Source organism: Triticum aestivum, chromosome 5A (genome assembly GCF_018294505.1).
Source record: "Triticum aestivum cultivar Chinese Spring chromosome 5A, IWGSC CS RefSeq v2.1, whole genome shotgun sequence".
Lineage (NCBI taxonomy): Eukaryota > Viridiplantae > Streptophyta > Magnoliopsida > Poales > Poaceae > Triticum > Triticum aestivum.
The window spans coordinates 602,754,852-602,775,260 of NC_057806.1; positions in this window are offsets into that span (position 1 = coordinate 602,754,852).

Genomic DNA, 20,409 nt, shown 5'->3' on the forward strand with positions numbered 1-20,409 from the left:
TCCGGGTCACGCCCCTGCCATGGCTCGGCCGAAGCGAAGAGCAACAGCAGGCGAAGAGAACCCCACCACACTAAATGGTGTGCGCCACCTATGGAGCGAGCAAGCCATCACCCTCCAACTGAAGAACTACTAGGTGCTCTGCCTGCAATCGACTGAGGAAGGTGTACCTTTGAGCATCGAGAAGATTGTCAAGGCGTATTGGATCCAGTCATCAAGAGCTGCCAATCCTGGTCATCTTCTGATTCAAATTGACAGATCCTCTCACGATGGATTACTTACAGGAATTTGACTACATAATCTTGCGGAAGAAGAAGTTCATAGATCGGAGAATAGATACAAGTTATAGCTAAGCACTACGTCCGTTGCCGGGATGGCTCCTTCATATCCAAGCCAGCTACTTAAGAAACATTGCGGGCTTGCCACTCATCTTCCTTCATGAACATGTACGATACCAACTGGGGGCCCGAGAACTTGTGATTGGACCGTTGCGTCTGGATCGTCCTGTTGGGTTCGCTTCCTTCCCCTCCTCTCTCCTGTGTTGGAGCCTCGGTGGTGTTCACGTCCTTGACAACTATGGAGCCGATGAAGGATGCAGAAGGGTGTTACTTGCTAGTGGCAAGTCACCGTATCTATGTGCATAGCACACGCCCGTGCCCGTTGTCCTGTTGCCTCCCATTCCTATCGCCCTACAATTTTTTAGTCAGTGCCCTCCAGCAATGTTATGAAAGCATGCAATTACCATTCTAGAAGAAGAGGCACTCTATTTATATAAGAATAGTAAAAGGTAGAGAAGAATATAGACTCTATGTAAAGAGGCTGAACTCTGCCCTTGTCTGACAGTTGGCTCATCCAGTTATTTCATTTATTGTGGGCATGATTGGTTAAAACCTTGAATTTAATGTTAAGCAAAGAAGGTACCTAAGAAAGTTCTGGAAGAAACACAAGATGAATGAATTTCATTTTCATAGAAGAGACATTGAAAGCACATTCACATAAGATGTCTAGCGCAATGCCATGCACAATTCAAAAGTAAAAGCTCTAACATAATTCAGAGTAGTCTTTGGGAGTGTCTATCCATTTCATTGATAGTGTCATTGGAAGTCAATTCATTGAAATATTGTCTTAAGTAAATATGCACCACACCATCTTAAAATAATCGATTCCCCATGATTGTCTCCTCCCAGAACAAGGCCACCAGTTTGATTTGAGATACAATGTTTGCCTTTTCGACAGAGCCAATGCATTTGGAGTGTGGTTTTTTGTAGCTCGGGCTACATGGTACCCCTTATCTTTGCCATCCATTTATGCATCGCGATACATGCAAACGCATTTGTCTTTTTTTGTTTTTCTCAAACGACACAACATATGAACTTCAAATTTTGCAGAACAACAATACATTCTAACTACAATCTGGGAAAAACCTTTCATATTTTTTCATGCATTTTAATTACTTAAAATGATAATTTTTAGTCAAACAAAATCTCATTTTGTATATTTATATCAGACCAAAAAATCTGAAAGTTCTTTCACGCATTGATATTCTAATGTTTGTTCGATCTGCAAAGTTTCAAGTTCATATGTTGTTTCATTTTAGAGAAATAAAAAAGAGAAATCTTCTTGTTGTAAGTTAATTGGAGAGTACGGATCTCAAAACAAGACTGGAGGGTTGAGGATAAGAGGTTCCATGTAGCCTGAGCTAGAAAGGAACTTTGCGATGCATTTGGGAAGACAAGGATGGGAGAATTTAAGCTCATTTTTTATTTCAATCAATCTGGGTGGCCAATGGCCATGTGCATGTCAAACAAGAAAGGCCCAAAAAAATTTCCAACTAATCCTTTGGATGGATGACATCCCTGCCAGTGTTCTTGGCTACCTCTGGTACCGGCCGGTGTGTTGTGGGCATCACCATTATGATAGCTTTGTGAACTCTTGAATTATAACATAGCTTACTCATTCATCTTAGCCTTCCAATAGCTACCTGATAGTTATTCTTCACTCCAGAGTCCAGACCAGACAATATTACTTTGGAGGCTAAATAATTGCTAGGGCCACTTGTCAGCCTCAGACTTCTTTCTTTTTCCTCCTTTCTCACGGTTGGCAAGTAATCGATGGGGGACATGGTAATTTGGAGAAGTGATTAGTGGTGGGATTGGACTAGTGAACTTGCCTTTTATCCCCAAACTCTTTGTTACGCACATATGAGAATAATGAATTGGAATTTGGGTTCTAGAATACGATGCCACTTGATTATCCATCAGTCTATCTCCTTTCGGATGATAGGACAGGGAGCCGTCTTGCCGGGCCGTCGGCATCGTGTTGCGTAGTTTATGGCTAAGTAGCATAGGAGGACTTGAACACGGAGACATGGAGGAGCTTGAGTAGGCACGAGAGGTGTCAGTGTATGTAAGCTTAGTGCATCAATATAGCTTATGAAGCACTACACCAGCAAGCAGGTCACACGTGCGGTTGCTACTGTTGTGCTGGGGGTACAAGTGTCATCGACGGCCGACATGATCATGTCACTCGAGTGTGCCGCTATGAGGAGCGGCAAGAGGGGGGAGCAACGGATAATATTGCATTGGGAGGTCTATGTGTGCCGTACGTTTAGCGAGGATGGCACCGCTCTCAAGCTGCAATACTACCAGACTATCCGCCTCCCATTGATCTAGCAAGGTGCCGCGCCGAGTATCTGTCGACGACAAAGAAATACTGGGTCCACTTGTCAACAACTGCCAAGCCTAGATATGTCCTGATTCATCTTGACGATCCGATATGCAGGAACGGCATGATATAGAACGCTTAGGTACGTTCTGACTTGCCAGCAGCAAGTCACTAGATCCATGTGCATAGCACACACCCGTGTTAGCGCTCTTGTTGCCTGCCATTCCTATCGCCCTACGATTTTTTTAGTCGACGCGCTTGAGCAATGTTATTAGAGTGTACAATTACAATTCTTGAGAAAGCCGCAGCACCAAAAACTCTACTACTATAAGAAGTGTGGTATGGTGCAGAATAATTTGAAGAGTCCATGATAAGATGCTGAACTCTGCCCATGTTCCGACAGTTGAGACATGAAGTTATTTCATTTATTGCGGTCATGTATGGTTGAGAACTTAAATCCTATTGTGTGTAGAGAAGGTACGTAAGGAAGTTCCAGAAGAAACATGGGATGATTGAATTCCATTTACATAGACGATATTTTGGAGAACGAGGGCATACTATGTCTAGAAGAATACCACATACAGTTCAAATGAAAAAGCTCTAACATGATTTAGAGAAGTCGTCTCTCTCCCTTTCTTTGACAATATCTTCGGTGGTCACTTCTAGTAAATCTGCACTACACCATCTTAAACTAATGACATCCCTGTGATCGTCTCCTCACACACTGTCACCACATGTTTGATTGAGATGCAATGTTTCCCTTTTAGACAGAGCCAATGCGCTTTGAAAGACATGTACATGAGAATATTTAAGCTTGTTTTGTTGTTAATTGATTTGAAAGGCAAGTAGATATGTGTCCGTGAAACAAGAAAGGCTTCGAATGCTAGCCAAACTTTGTACTCATCTAATCCGTTGGACAGATGACATCCCTGTCAGAGCAAGAACTACATACATGTGAGCTCCCATGATCCTTCTAGTGGTATATTTTGCACTGAAAAAAATAGCGCGTTATAACGCAGCTAATAGCACGCTATAGCTTGTAGAGAATTGTCTCGCTAAATAAATCAATGTACAATGCCTCGCTAATAGCACGCTAATAGCATATTTTCAGGGGCGGTGCTATTTTCTATAGCACGCTATTTTCTATAGCACGCTATTTTTTTCATTGATATTTTGGCAGTGGCGTCCATGGTTGTGTCCCGGCAGTTTGGCACCCATGATCCTGGGTGGAAGGGAATAGGGTTCCCCTTCCTAGTGGCTACAATATGATGGCGGTCGTGGATGCCTAAATGCGATCATTTGGTTTGTGCTCGACGTCTCTCGATCTGTTCTGGTATTTCTATACTTCTTATCTTCTTCAATTTCCTCCATTAGTTTTCCCTATGCACTTGAGTGTTGTGAGCTGGTGGTGCCACTAGTGCGGTGAGCCTCCCGTGTCGGGGTGGTTCTGCTCAGCGTTGTTTCAATATTTGTTGTGACACCAACATCTTCCTCAACACTCAGGTGGATTCCTCTACAGCCTGACGGTGTGGCGTCTTTCCAACCAAGGCGAGGGGTCTGGATATGTCTTTGGCATTAGAGAATGATGTTGCTTTGTTTTTTTGGGAAACTACAGGACTCTGCTGCGTATATTTTTATTGATTTTTAAAAGTTGAAAGGTACAAGTGTAAAAGAACAAATAGCAACAGAAAAAAGCCTACAAAGTGGGATGAGATAGCCCGAGAGAGTACTTATAGTGTTTCTTTCAATTGTGCGGAGCAGATCAACATCATCCTCCTCTTGGCAGTAGGCTGATCCTCTATGCTGCATTTGCTTGCCTGTCTTTGGTGTCGGTGCATCGTGGGCAACACCATTAAAACAAGTTGTGCTTTTCTCCTTTTCTCTTTTGTTTTGCTTGTCGTGTGCGTTGCATGGTTATTTGTTTAGGTAGTTTCACAGCTGTAGTTTTGTTGTAAAATCTTAAATTAAATATGAGTATGTCGAAGGCTCATATAGTTGTGACATAGCTAAGTCGCATCCAAGTGATGTCATGCCCAAAATCTTGATATGAGTGGCACGGTTGAATGCTACAACCGGTGGGCGACATGTTGTGAATTGCAACAATACATGTTGCAAAATTTGCCGCTAACAACAAGATAGATGTTGCAACCATTGGGACTATATGTTGCATATGGTAATGGCAGATGCTACGACTAGCGGGATTACGTGCTACGCGCGATGCAGGTAGAAGTTGTGACCATTGTAACGACATGCTGGAACCAACAACTGCGGACGTTGCGACCGGTTGGACGGCGTGTTGCAAGGGGTAGGACAATATGTTGCGAGGGCCGTCATGACAAGGGCAGATGCTGTGACCGTTGCGACGACATGATACAACTGAAAACGACGGATGCTACGACGTGGGCTTTCCCGGTTAGTCACTATGGTTCGAATGAAATAGTGAGTTTGGCGATCCACCATACATACAAAGTGGGGACGATTTGCCAAAGTCCATATTACCTTTCATACGATTAGTGATGAGAGTTGTCCTGAAGGGCAATTTGGACCATATTTGCTTGCCAGAGCAAAGTGTGAGTCCGGGAATCACATTTTGGGTGTTGACTCTGTTGACTACATGACTTATTAAGTTGTTCTCTTGTGCCAAGTTTATTTATCGTGGATATGTTTGTTTGCTCTAGAAAAATAAACCATGGTACGATTGGCTACGAGCTAAGTTCAATGCATGGTTGTGAACTATTTTGTTTTTGGGGAGTGTGAACTTATGTTTGTATATGGAATTTGGGCGGCATCTAAGATATACATGAGAATTGTACGGGGACCTTGTGAGCAAGATGAAATGGTGCCGGTATGCTCAGTTACTACTTAAACGTCTACTGTAAGAGGGGGATAAAATAACAAGCATGTCATTCCATCGCCCTAGGCGGATCACTGTAGCTAGTTGTTTGGTCCATCTAGCATGTCGAGAGATTTTATTTTTGACAAAGGGAATATATTAATATCGCCGAGATACCAATTACACTCGGCCTCTGCAACCACGAAATGTCCTAAAGACATTATGGACGGGAGCAATGGTTGCCCCCGTCGCTCCCCCATGCGGTGGCGCCGCCCCGCACCGGGGAGCCCCCGCCCTCCTCCTATAGCCTCGCCACATCTACACTCCCCTCCGTCGCCGTTGCCCGGGGCGTCATAGGGCAAAGCCCTTGTGGCATGTCGGCGGTTTTTCTTCTCGGATCTCGATCTGGTTGGGAGGCTACGCTCCTTTCCAGCCAGATCGGCGGCGGTGGCACAGATCGGCGGCGACATGGAGGTGGTGCGGTGGCAGGGGAGGACGGTGTTGGGTATCATAGCAGAAATTTAAAATTTTCTACGCATCACCAAGATCAATCTATGGAGTAATCTAGCAACAAGGGGAAGGGGAGTGCATCTACATACCCTTGTAGATCGCTAAGCGGAAGCGTTGCAAGAACGCGGATGAAGGAGTCGTACTCACAGCGATTCAGATCGCGGTTGATTCCGATCTAAGCGCCAAACAACGGCGCCTCCGTGTTCAACACACATGCAGCCCGGTGACGTCTCCCACACCTTGATCCAGCAAGGGGAGAAGGAGAGGTTGGGGAAGACTCCATCCAGCAGCAGCACGACGGCGTGGTGGTGAAGGAGGAGTGCGGAACTCCAGCAGGGCTTCGCCAAGCACTACGAGAGACGAGGAGGGAGAGAGGTAGGGCTGTGCCAAGAGGGAGATGATCTCGTGTGTCTTGCAGCCCCCAATACCCCAAGTATATATAGGGGAAGGGGAGGGGCTGCGCCCCCATCTAGGGTTCCCTCCCTAGGGGTGGCGGCAGCCCCAAAACCCATCTAGGGTGGCGGCCAAGGGGGGAGAGAGGGGGGCGCACCTAGGGTGGGCCTTAAGGCCCATCTGGACCTAGGGTTTGCCCCCTCCCACTCTCCCTTGTGCCTTGGGCCTTGGTGGGGGGGGGGGGCGCACCAGCCCACCTGGGGCTGGTCCCCTCCCACACTTGGCCCACGCAGCCTTCTAGGGCTGGTGGCCCCACCTGGTGGACCCCCGGGACCCTCCCGGTGGTCCCGGTACGTTACCGATAGCACCCGAAACCTTTCTGGTGACCAAAACGGGACTTCCCATATATAAATCTTTACCTCCGGACCATTCCGGAACTCCTCGTGATGGCCGGGATCTCATCCGGGACTCCAAACAACATTCGGTAACCGCGTACATACTTTCCCTATAACCCTAGCGTCATCGAACCTTAAGTGTGTAGACCCTACGGGCTCGGGAGTCATGCAGACATGGCCGAGACAACTCTCCGGTCAATAACCAACAGCGGGATCTGGATACCCATGTTGGTTCCCACATGCTCCACGATGATCTCATCGGATGAACCACGATGTCAAGGATTCAATCAATCCCGTATACAATTCCCTTTGTCTATCGGTACGATACTTGCCCGAGATTCGATCGTCGGTATCCCGATACCTTGTTCAATCTCGTTACCGGCAAGTCTCTTTACTCGTTCCGTAACACATCATCCCGTGATCAACTCCTTGGTCACATTGTGCACATTATGATGATGTCCTACCGAGTGGGCCCAGAGATACCTCTCCGTTACACGGAGTGACAAATCCTAGTCTCGATTCGTGCCAACCCAACAGACACTTTCGGAGATACCCGTAGTGCACCTTTATAGCCACCCAGTTACGTTGTGACGTTTGGCACACTCAAAGCACTCCTACGGTATCCGGGAGTTGAACAATCTCATGGTCTAAGGAAATGATACTTGACATTAGAAAAGCTTTAGCATACGAACTACACGATCTTGTGCTAGGCTTAGGATTGGGTCTTGTCCATCACATCATTCTCCTAATGATGTGATCCCGTTATCAACGACATCCAATGTCCATGGTCAGGAAACCGTAACCATCTATTGATCAACGAGCTAGTCAACTAGAGGCTTACTAGGGACATGGTGTTGTCTATGTATCCACACATGTATCTGAGTTTCCTATCAATACAATTCTAGCATGGATAATAAACGATTATCATGAACAATGAAATATAATATAATAATAACTAATTTATTATTGCCTCTAGGGCATATTTCCAACAGTCTCCCACTTGCACTAGAGTCAATAATCTAGTTCACATCGCCATGTGATTAACACTCACAGGTCACATCGCCATGTGACCAACATCCAAAGAGTTTACTAGACTCAATAATCTAGTTCACATCACTATGTGATTAACACTCAATGAGTTCTGGGTTTGATCATGTTATGCTTGTGAGAGAGGTTGTAGTCAACGGGTCTGCAATATTCAGATCCCTATGTATTTCGCAAAACTTTATGTCATATCGTAGATGCTGCTACCACGTTCCACTTGGAGCTATTCCAAATTGTTGCTCCATTATACGTATCCGGTATCTCTACTCAGAGCTATCCGGATAGGTGTTAAGCTTGCATCGACGTAACTCTTTACGTCGAACTCTTTATCACCTCCATAACCGAGAAACATTTCCTTATTCCTCTAAGGATAATTTTGACCGCTATCTGGTGATCCACTCCTAGATCACCTTTGTACCCTCTTGCCAGACATGTGGCAAGGCACACATCTGGTGCGGTACTCAGCATGGCATACCGTATAGAGCCTATGACAAAAGCATAGGGGACGACCTTCGTCCTTCCTCTTTCTTCTGCCGTGGTCAATCTTTGAGTCTTACTCAACTTCACACCTTACAACTCAGGTAAGAACCCCTTCTTTGACTGATCTATTTTGAACTCCTTCAAAACATGTCAAGGTGTGCGTTCTTTGAAAGTATCATCAGGCGTCTTGATCTATCTCTATAGATCTTGATGCCCAATATGTAAGCAGCTTTATCCAGGTCTTCCTTTGAAAATCACTCTTCAAACAACCGTTTATGCTTTCCAGAAATTCTACATTATTTCGAATCAACAATATGTCATCCACATATACTTATCAGAAATGTTGTAGTGCTCCCACTCACTTTCTTGTAAATACAAGTTTCTAGCAAACATTGTATAAACCTAAAAGCTTTGATCACTCCATCAAAGCATATATTCCGACTCCGAGATGCTTGCTCTAGTCCATAGAAGGATTGCTGGAGCCAGCATACCTTTTAGCATCCTTAGGATCGACAAAACCTTTTATTGTATCACATACAACTTTTTCTTACGAAAACTGGTAAGAAAACTTGTTTTGACATCCATCTGTCAGATTTCATAATCGAAAAATACAGCTAATGCTAACATGATTCCGACGGACTTAAGCATCGCTACGGGTGAGAAATTCTCATCGTAGTCAACTCCTTGAACTTGTGAAAAGACTCTTTCCCACAAGTCGAGCTTCATAGACGGTAACATTACCGCCCACGTCCGTCTTCTTCTTAAAGATCCATTTATCTCAATGGCTTGCCGATCATCGGGCAAGTCCACCAAAGTCCATACTTTGTTCTGATACATGGATCCTATCTCGGATTTCATGGCTTCTAACCATTTGTCAGAATACGGGCCCACCATCGCTTCTCCATAGCTCGTAGGTTCATTGTTGTCTAACAACATGATATCTAAGACAGGATTACCGTACCACTCAGGAGTAGTACATATCCTTGTCGACCTACGAGGTTCGATAGCAACTTGATCCGAAGCTTCATGATCACTATCATTAACTTCCTCTTCAACAGACGTAGGCGCCACAGAAAACATCTTTCTGTGTTGTATCACTCTCTGGTTGAAGTAAAGGTTCGACAACCTCATCAAGTTCTATCTTCCTCCCACTCAATTCTTTCGAGAGAAACTCCTTCTCGAGAAAGGACCCATTCTTATAGACAAACAATTTGCCCTCGGATCTGAGATAGAAGGTGTACCCAACTGTCACCTTTGGGTATCCTATGAAAATGTGTTTGTCCGCTTTGGGTTCGAGCTTCTCCGGCTGAAGCCTTAAGCATCGTAGCCCCAAACATTAAGAAACGATAACTTTGGTTTCTTGCCAAAGCAATGTTCACACGACGTCGTCTCAACGGACTTAGATGGTGTCCTATCTAAAGTGAATGCAGCTATCTCTAACGCATATCTTCAAAATGAAAACGGTAGATCGGTAAGAAACATCATAGATCGCACCAGATCTCATAGGGTTCGATTACGACGTCCGGACACACCATTACCCTGTGGTGTTCCAGGTGGCTTCAACTGTGAAACAATTCCACAATGTCTTAAGTGATTGCCAAACTCATAACAAATTCTCATCGATCAGATCTTAGGGATTTGATCTTCTTGTTATGATGATTCTTAACTTCACTCTGAAATCGCTTGAACTTTTCAAACATTTCAGACTTGTGCTTCATTAAGTAAATATACCTATATCTACTCAAATCGTCAGTGAAGATGAGAAAATAGCGATATCCACCGCACGCTTCAATTCTCATTGGATCACACGCATCAGCATGTATGATTTCCAACAAGTCACTTGCCCGTTTCATTTTACCTGAAAACGAGGTCTTAGTCATCCTTCCCATGAGGCATGGCTCGCATGTGTCAAATGATTCAAAATCAAGTGACTCCAAACATCCTTCGACACGGAGTTTCTTCATGCATCTTACGCCAATATGACCTAAGCAGCAGTGCCACAAGAAAGTGGTACTATCTACATCTTTTTGTGTGAACATGTGTATTACCACGACCGAGATTCACTGAACCATTCACATAGGGTGCATGACCATGAAAGGTATTATTCATGTAAACAGAATAACCATTATTCTCTAACTTAAATGAATAACTGTATTGCAATGAACATGATCTAGTCATATTCATGCTCAACGTAGACACCTGATAACATTTATCTAGGTTCAATACTAATCCCGAAGGCAGATGGAGCGTGCGATGGTGATCTCATCAACTTTGGAAACACTTCCAACACACATCGTCACCTCGCCCTTAGCCAGTCTCCGTTTAGTCCGTAGCTTTTGCTTCAAGTCACCAATAATAGCAACTGAACCGGTATCCAATACCCAGGTGCTACCAGGAGTACTAGTGAGGTACACATTAATAACACGTATATACTTTGTTGAAGTTGCCAGCCTTCTTATCTACCATGCATTTGGGGTAATTCCGCTACCAGTGACCGTTCCCCTTACAATAGAAGCACTTAGTCTCGGGTTTGGGTTCAACCTTGGGTTCCTTCACTGGAGCGGCAACTGGTTTGCCATCCATGAAGTTTCCCTTCTAGCCCTTGCCCTTCTTGAAACCAGTGGTCTTGTTAAACCATCAACACTTGATGCTCCTTCTTGATTTCTACCTTTTGCGGTCTTAAGCACCGCGAACAGCTCCGGGATCAACTCCATCCCTTGCATGTCATAGTTCATCACGAAGATCTAGTAGCTTAGTGATAGTGGCTAGAGAACTCTATCAATCACTATCTTATCTGGAAGTTTAACTCCCACTTGATTTAAGTGATTGTAGCACCCAGACATTCTGAGCACATGCTCACTAGCTGAGCTATTCTCCTCCATCTTGTTGGCAAAAGAACTTGTCAGAGGTCTCATACCTCTCAACACGGGCATGAGCCTGAAATCCCAATTTCAGCTCTTGGAACATCTCATATGTCTTATGGCGTTCAAAACGTCATTGGAATCCCGATTCTAAGCCGTAAAGTATGGTGCACTAAACTATCAAGTAGTCATCAGGATGTGTCTGTCAGGTGTTCACAACATCCACAGACGACGTTGTAGGGGTTTGCACATCGAGCGGTGCATCAAAGACGTAAGCCTTCTGTGTAGCAGTGAGGACACTCCTCGGACTACGGACCCAGTCCGCATCATTGCTTACAATATCTTTCAACTTAGTCTTTCTCTAGGAACGTATTGAAACAGGGAGCTACAACGTGAGCTATTTATCTACAACATATTTGCAAAGACAATTTAGACTATGTTCATGATAATTAAGTTCATCTAATCAAATTATTTAATGAACTCCCACTCAGATAGACATCCCTCTAGTCATCTAAGTGATACATGATCCGAGTCAACTAGGCCGTGTCCGATCATCACGTGAGACGGACTAGTCATCATCGGTGAACATCTTCATGTTGATCGTATCTTCTATACGACTCATGTTCGACCTTTCGGTCTTCCGTGTTCCGAGGCCATGTCTGTACATGCTAGGCTCGTCAAGTCAACCTAAGTGTATTGCGTGTGTAAATCTGGCTTACACCCGTTGTATTCGAACGTTAGAATCTATCACACCCGATCATCACGTGGTGCTTCGAAACAACGAACCTTCGCAACGGTGCACAGTTAGGGGGAACACTTTCTTGAAATTATTGCGAGGGATCATCTTATTTAAGCTACCGTCGTTCTAAGCAAATAAGATGTAAAACATGATAAACATCACATGCAATCAAATAGTGACATGATATGGCCAATATCATTTTGCTCCTTTTGATCTCCATCTTCGGGGCGCCATGATCATCATCGTCACCGGCATGACACCATGATCTCCATCATCGTGTCTTCATGAAGTCGTCTCGTCAACTATTACTTCTACTACTATGGCTAACGGTTTAGCAATAAAGTAAAGTAATTACATGACGTTTAAGTTGACACGCAGGTCATAAATAAATTAAGACAACTCCTATGGCTCCTGCCGGTTGTCATACTCATCGACATGCAAGTCGTGATTCCTATTACAAGAACATGATCAATCTCATACATCACATATATCATTCATCACATCCTTTTGGCCATATCACATCACAAGGCATATGCTGCAAAAACAAGTTAGACGTCCTCTAATTGTTGTTGCAAATTTTTACGTGGCTGCTATAGGTTTCTAGCAAGAACGTTTCTTACCTACGCCAAAACCACAACGTGATATGCCAATTTCTATTTACCCTTCATAAGGACCCTTTTCATCGAATCCGATCCGACTAAAGTGGGAGAGACAGACACCCGCTAGCCACCTTATGCAACTAGTGCATGTCAGTCGGTGGAACCAGTCTCACGTAAGAGTACGTGTAAGGTCGGTCCGGGCCGCTTCATCCCACGATGCCGCCGAATCAAGATAAGACTAGTAACGGCAAGTAAATTGACAAAATCGACGCCCACAACAACTTGTGTTCTACTCGTGCATAGAAACTACGCATAGACCTAGCTCATGATGCCACTGTTGGGGATCGTAGCAGAAATTTAAAATTTTCTACGCATCACCAAGATCAATCTATGGAGTAATCTAGCAACGAGGGGAAGGGGAGTGCATCTACATACCCTTGTAGATCGCTAAGCGGAAGCGTTGCAAGAACGCGGATGAAGGAGTCGTACTCGCAGCGATTCAGATCGCGGTTGATTCCGATCTAAGCGCCGAACAACGGCGCCTCCGCGTTCAACACACGTGCAGCCCGGTGACGTCTCCCACGCCTTGATCCAGCAAGGGGAGAAGGAGAGGTTGGGGAAGACTCCGTCCAGCAGCAGCACGACGGTGTGGTGGTGGTGGAGGAGCGCGGAACTCCAGCAGGGCTTTGCTAAGCACTACGAGAGACGAGGAGGGAGAGACGTAGGGCTGCGCCAAGAGGGAGATGATCTCGTCTTGCAGCCTCCAATACCTCAAGTATAAATAGGGGAAGGGGAGGGGCTGCGCCCCCATCTAGGGTTCCCTTCCTAGGGGTGGCGGCAGCCCCAAAACCCATCTAGGGTGGCGGCCAAGGGGGGAGAGAGGGGGGGTGCACCTAGGGTGGGCATTAAGGCCTATCTGGATCTAGGGTTTGCCCCCTCCCACTCTCCCTTGCGCCTTGGGCCTTGGTGGGGGGGCGCACCAGCCCACCTGGGACTGGTCCCCTCCCACACTTGGCCCACGTAGCATTCTAGGGCTGGTGGCCCCACCTGGTGGACCCCCGGGACCCTCCCGGTGGTCCCGATACATTGTCGATAGCACCCGAAACCTTTCCGGTGACCAAAACGGGACTTCCCATATATAAATCTTTACCTCCAGACCATTCCGGAACTCCTTGTGACGTCTGGGATCTCATCCGAGACTTCGAACAACATTCGGTAACCGCGTACATACTTTCCCTATAACCCTAGCGTCATCAAACCTTAAGTGTGTAGACCCTACGGGCTCGGGAGTCATGCAGACATGGCCGAGACAACTCTCCGGTCAATAACCAACAGCGGGATCTGGATACCCATGTTGGTTCCCACATGCTCCACAATGATCTCATCGGATGAACCACGATGTCAAGGATTCAATCAATCCCGTATACAATTCCCTTTGTCTATCGGTACGATACTTGCCCGAGATTCGATCGTCGGTATCCCGATACCTTGTTCAATCTCGTTACCGGCAAGTCTCTTTACTCGTTCCGTAACACATCATCCCGTGATCAACTCCTTGGTCACATTGTGCACATTATGATGATGTCCTACCGAGTGGGCCCAGAGATACCTCTCCGTTACACGGAGTGACAAATCCCAGTCTCGATTCGTGCCAACCCAACAGACACTTTCGGAGATACCCGTAGTGCACCTTTATAGCCACCCAGTTACGTTGTGACGTTTGGCACACCCAAAGCACTCCTACGGTATCCGGGAGTTGCACAATCTCATGGTCTAAGGAAATGATACTTGACATTAGAAAAGCTTTAGCATACGAACTACACGATCTTGTGCTAGGCTTAGGATTGGGTCTTGTCCATCACATCATTCTCCTAATGATGTGATCCCGTTATCAACGACATCCAATGTCCATGGTCAGGAAACCGTAACCATCTATTGATCAACGAGCTAGTCAACTAGAGGCTTACTAGGGACATGGTGTTGTCTATGTATCCACACATGTATCTGAGTTTCCTATCAATACAATTCTAGCATGGATAATAAACGATTATCATGAACAATGAAATATAATATAATAATAACTAATTTATTATTGCCTCTAGGGCATATTTCCAACAGACGGCACCAGCAATGGCGGATCTAGCCTTGACTCAGTCGGGCTAATTCGTTGTGCTACCGATCTCAATCGCCGTCTGTGGTGCACTGCTCCTGGACTTGATCTGCAACACGAGACTATCTGGGGTGTCGGCCCTAGGCTTGTTGGTGGTGGCCTTCTTCTTTGCCGGAGTTGGTCGGCCGGCTGGCTGTGTTCGCATGGTCATGGTGGCGGTGGTCGCAGTGACCGGTGGCTTGGCCGGTTGGCGGCGGCGGAACTTTGCCGGTGGCAGCGGTAATGTTCTATCTGTATCCCGGGGTGGCGACCCTGGAGGGTGGCGGCCGGTGAAGCTAGGGCTTCCTGCGGCGGCATGGCGTGGTGCAGTCCATGTCCAAGGCGGATCTGTGACGGCGATCTGCTATGGATTGGTTCGGATCAGAGACGGTGACGAACGCTCAGGATCCTTCTCGGCGGGGTGGGAGCCCTCCTCCTAGGCTCCAGTGGTGGCACACTCAGGTAGTGGCCGGTGCGCCAGGGATCCCACGGTGGTACTATTGCTGCGGGTGGTCGCCGGATCTAGGCGGCTGGATCTGGGGCTTTGAAGGCGGTCGAGATGGTGCACAGGTTGTTGGGTGGATGTCTTGGGACGGATCCGGGTGAAAACCTGGTCTTCGATCACTGGCCGAAGCCGATGATGACGATGCCCTTATCATCGTTTCCTTCATGAAGGCATCACCGAGGTGAAGATCCCAAGTCTACTCAATACCTCCGGGGGAAACCCTAGACCAGCTGATCAGATGTTGGCGGCAAATGTGTCATAACCCCCTTGGGGGCGGCATTCTTGGAGGTGCACTCGGCTTCGCGGGACCAGCGGACGGCTTCTTTGGTGGAGCGGTACTTCATCCATACATTGATGGCGACGGATCTTGACGGCGTGACGCAGTGCAGATTCGGAGTTCGATGTGGGAGGATGGACTCACACAGGAGGACGACGGTGTCCGGCGTCGTGGTGGCGTTGATGGCAGATAGACCTGTCACGGTAGATGCAACAGTACAACTCTGAAGATGGACTCGTGGCAGGTGGTTGCGGCGGCCTCATACCCGGCAGGCGTCCTGGTTGAGGAGTGCGCCGGACTGGTAGGAGCCGCATACCAGGAAGGCATCCTGTTTGGGACCTCAGGTCTTAGATGTTTAGGTTTGGTTGCCATGTCTGTTTGGTATTAGGCCCAGGCTATCAGCGCCCCTTCCTCAATTGGATAGGTGTAGCGACAGTTGTTGCTTAGTCGGTGGCTTTAGTCTTGCTGTTGTATGACTTTGTAAGGTCTTATAAGAATAATTAATAAAGTGGCTGCATGCATCGCCCAGATGCAAAGGCCGGGGGTCATCCTCCTTTTCTAAAAAAAGCCAAAAAAACAAAGAAGAAGAAGAAGAAGAAGAAGAAGAAGAAGAAGAAGAAGAAGAAGAAGAAGAAGAAGATCCCGCTACGGTGATCAATTCCTTGTACCTGCAACATGAACCACCACTGAGACAACACCCGGAGTCCAAATTCTTCAAAAGCGATGCCTTCAAGAAGAAAACAGTGCACAACCACCGTCGTCGTACGATCATAGATCTTAGACTTTCACCCTGAAAAAAATCCACGCTCTAAACAGTTCCTTTAACAAGACCATTGTTAGACACAACCAATTAAGGCTAGATCTTGGTTTCACCTTGAAAGCTAAGATTCTGTACTCCTCCTGTGTTGTCGCCCGCACTTGCCGATGCCGCTGGTACCAGTCACGAAACACCAAGCAAATTCTCCATCGCTCGGAAGACTCGATCCGCCATTACTAGGCCTCAGACCTCAGCCACCGTGACCTTCTTCGCCACTGTCTTCACCATGAAAATTAAAATACCGACATGTCCCATAATGCCAACATACAACGAAGCTTCGTGTCACGCCCTTCTGAAGCCATACCGGCTTAAATAGGGACGTACACGACCGAATCTCATCCGATCTAGCAATCCATTGACGTCAAGCACCCAATGAAGATCTTTGATGGAGCCTTCCGGAACTCGTCGACAACCAGGTCAATGAGGGCCTGTATCCAGTAGAACACCGTCTTAACGCTAGAAGAACTCATTATTGAAGCAAAACCAGCAGGCCCCATACCGCCCGTCAGAACAGCGGAGGAGAAGGAAAATGTGGTGCCGCCTGCACGTACGCGCCACTCGTCCCTACCTCGCCGCTCCGGCTCGCGCTAGGCCAGACCCCACTGAAACTACAGTGGCTAGAGCGGAAGTACGATGTGACCAGCAGTCAAAGAGCAGGCCAATCAAGCCCAGATCCTGCCCATCTCCACCTAGCAATGTACAAATCCACCTGGCCGGGAGTCCAGCAGTGCATCTAGCAGTTGTTCACCACCACGGAAGAACGCCATTGCCACCAACACGGCGAGGAAGTGCCATCCCTGGTCGCCGAAAAAAAACGGATTGGTGAGGAAGTGCCATCCCTGGTCGCCGGAAAAAAACGGCGAGGAAGTGTTTTGAATTTCGGCCGAAAAAAACGGATTTCGGCCGAATTTCGGCCATCTCGGCCTAGGGCGAAATCTATCTTCCGTCGAAATTGGTCAAATTTGAGAAATTTTGGTCAAATTTTAATCAAATTTCAGTCAAAATTGGTCAAATTTCGGCCGAAATTTTTAAAAATGACCGAAATTCGGCCATCTCGGCCTAGGGCGAGAAAAATCACAAACCGAAAATCAAAACGCTACTCGCCGCACACGGACAGGCGCGACTGTGGCCGCCCCAGATGCTACAGCCGCCGGCCGCCGGCCCAACAGTCTGCAGCCACCTTCGGCAGCTGGGTCCGCTGCCACCGCGGAGGTTTTTAATTTCAAAAACAAAATAATTTCGAAGCTCACTGGAATATGCGAAATTTCAGAAATTTTACATATTTCGGAAATTATTTCGGATTTTGAGAGTTCTAATTTAACTTAATTTTAATGAATTTTAACATAAATTAAATTTATTTTGAAATCAGTTTGAATCTGCATAGAAATTTCAGGGTTAAAAACTATTTCAGACCCCATTGAAATATGCGAAATTTCAGATATTTTCACTGAAATTTCGTTGAAATTTTTAACCACCGGCGGCAGCGGCGGCATGAGAGTGGCGGCGGAGTAGGATTAAGTTTCGCTCCATAGTCGCCCTGGGGAGCGACCCGGGAGCGCATGTCGAGACATAGCTCGCTAATTCACGTATCTAATCCTTTTCATGTTGGGTCATGGAAAGAAGACCGAGCACATTTACACACGAAAACTTACATGTGGAGATACTCTAAACTCTCCACACATTCTTTCTTATGCAACCAATTCTTGAAGACATTTGTTTTTTTCCTGATAGTTACAGTAAATGCACATCAGTTTTCTCAAAAAATAAAATACCCAACCACATGAAAATAGTAGAAAGTGCCTTTTTTATTTATTGAGGGCTCTCCTCTCCCAAACATTTATTCCATGGGATTGATGGACGCTGATACATAATAAATTCACCTTCCAGTTTCTTGTATAAAAGGGTTTGGCTTCCACTTTTCGAAACGAGGACATGAATTGCAATTTGTACACCAACATATATCATAAGCAAGATTGTTGTGTCTTTCCTTATGGCATGTGCATATATTTCAGCTAGTACAGTGCCACGTGGACGTCCAAGCATGACAGGCTAGTGCAAAAGATGGACGACTAACCCTATTAAACAAGATGCAGTAGGAAGGACCATGTTGTTTTTTCTGCAGCCGGTTAGCTTTTTGTACGTGTGAGGTTCACCATGTTCCTTGAGGCTCCACATCTTCTCGTTAATTCTGTCTTCGCCATCGAGCCTGTTGCTTGGATCTGGATGTTACTAGTAGCTTGGTTACATGGAGATGTAACTTTGACACACGGAACGCTTTGTGCATACAGCTTACTGGCAACCTACTGTTGCGGGTAGTCCCGTTGCCTATCATTCTTAACAAGCTTTACCATTTTCCGATCAACACACTTGAGCAATATTGTCGTAGCCTACAATTCCAATTCATGAGGAAGAGATAGCAACAAATACTCTACTTATAAGACCTGCCACATGGTTGAGAAAAGAGAGTGGTTTTTCAGAACCCGGGTGCCTAGACACCCTCTTATCTCTACCACCCGTTCAGACTCTCATGCATAGAGATATGTGCCATGCACTGCAGCATGGAATCGATTAGCAGGTCTAGTATCGACAAATTTCAAACTAAACTGGACCTAGTCTAGCCCTGTTCCTCCTGGCCTGATCCCGTTTACCGAAATAAAGATGGATAGAAGTGGGAGGTGACATGTCGGCCAATAGAATCATGTGTCTTGACTGGTCTTGGTTGCCCTGTTCATCTGCCAGGAATCTTTCTTTAGAAGATAGCAGCCTGGTGTGACCTTGCACGACATGCGTGACTCGTGTACTTGGCTCACCTGTTCATGGCTCAGTCTATAGTACTCCACATGCGCTGGGTTAATGTTACCTAATATTCTCAGAACGCTCTTAGTAATCATGGTTAGATTAGGCATGTACCCTGTACATGTATCATGCTAGGCGAGGTACATATGTGTTCCCCATTCACACCTTGGTGGCAAACTCTGATGAGGGAAAAAGGTAAAAACCTGTTATAAGAATAGAGCTGGTGTGAAACTTTAGTGTGCCGCTTTGGTCTAGTCAGATTAAAGAACACGCATGCAGCGCATGCAATGAGTTGTCCTCACCGATATACACCGCATGCACAAAAAGTTACAGCAGCAGGACCTGACCTCTATGCCAGGGCTACCACAGCGCTGTCTGTTACATGCAGCCACACCTACCCTGTCTCGCGCAGCCTAGGACTGGCCCTGTTCTACTCAGAAAAACGAATGCTTAATTAACATGCAGACGCAAACGGCCTGTTGCTGTCTTGTCCTCGGCACGAATCTTCAAAACACTGGGACGCGCGGGATAATAGGGTGTCGGGGCACCCGGGTGCCATGGCACCTTTTCGTTGAGAAAAACATGAAGAATTTATGTGGTAGAGAAGAACACGAAGAGCTTATGTAAGAGGTTGAACTCTGTCCATGTTTCGAGAGTGGGAAAAAGCCAGGCATTTCATTTACTGTGGGAGATATTTCATTTACTGTGGCATGTTTAGCTGAAAACTTGAATTCTGTGTCAAGCAGAAAAGGAATATACGGAAGTTCTAGAAATAATGTTCGGCAAGAAAGAATGCAGAAGCACATAAGCTATCCATATCACAATGACATGCACAGTTCGAATGGAAAACTACAGGGTATGGACAAGTCTTTGGGAGTCTAGCTCCCTTTCTTTGACGGTGTCTTCGGTAGTCACTTGGCCAAAATATTATCTCAAATAAATATGTACTACACCGTCTTCTCTTCTATGTCATGAGAATTTGGGGAAAAAAAGGAATGTCATAACTCATCAAACAACTATCCAATCCACAAATCCATAGAAATAAGAGAAATTCCTTCTGCAATACCATCAAACTGATCACCCATTGAAGACTTACAGGCGATGGGTGTCAATCTATGGCCATTTTAACACAATGTTGACAAATAGCTATGGACGTATACTACAAGCACTATATAAATTAACTATGAACAAGGCAGCTCGTCGTGACGCAAAGTGAAAGGTCACCAGAAGTGAAATCCTTCTTCCTTACCTCTATCACCGAGTTAGGGTGTTTGTAGTGAGATCTCTATTGGCTGGCATGTCGTATCCATCACCATCCTCTAGTGTTCATTACTGATTCTGGTGTGGCTT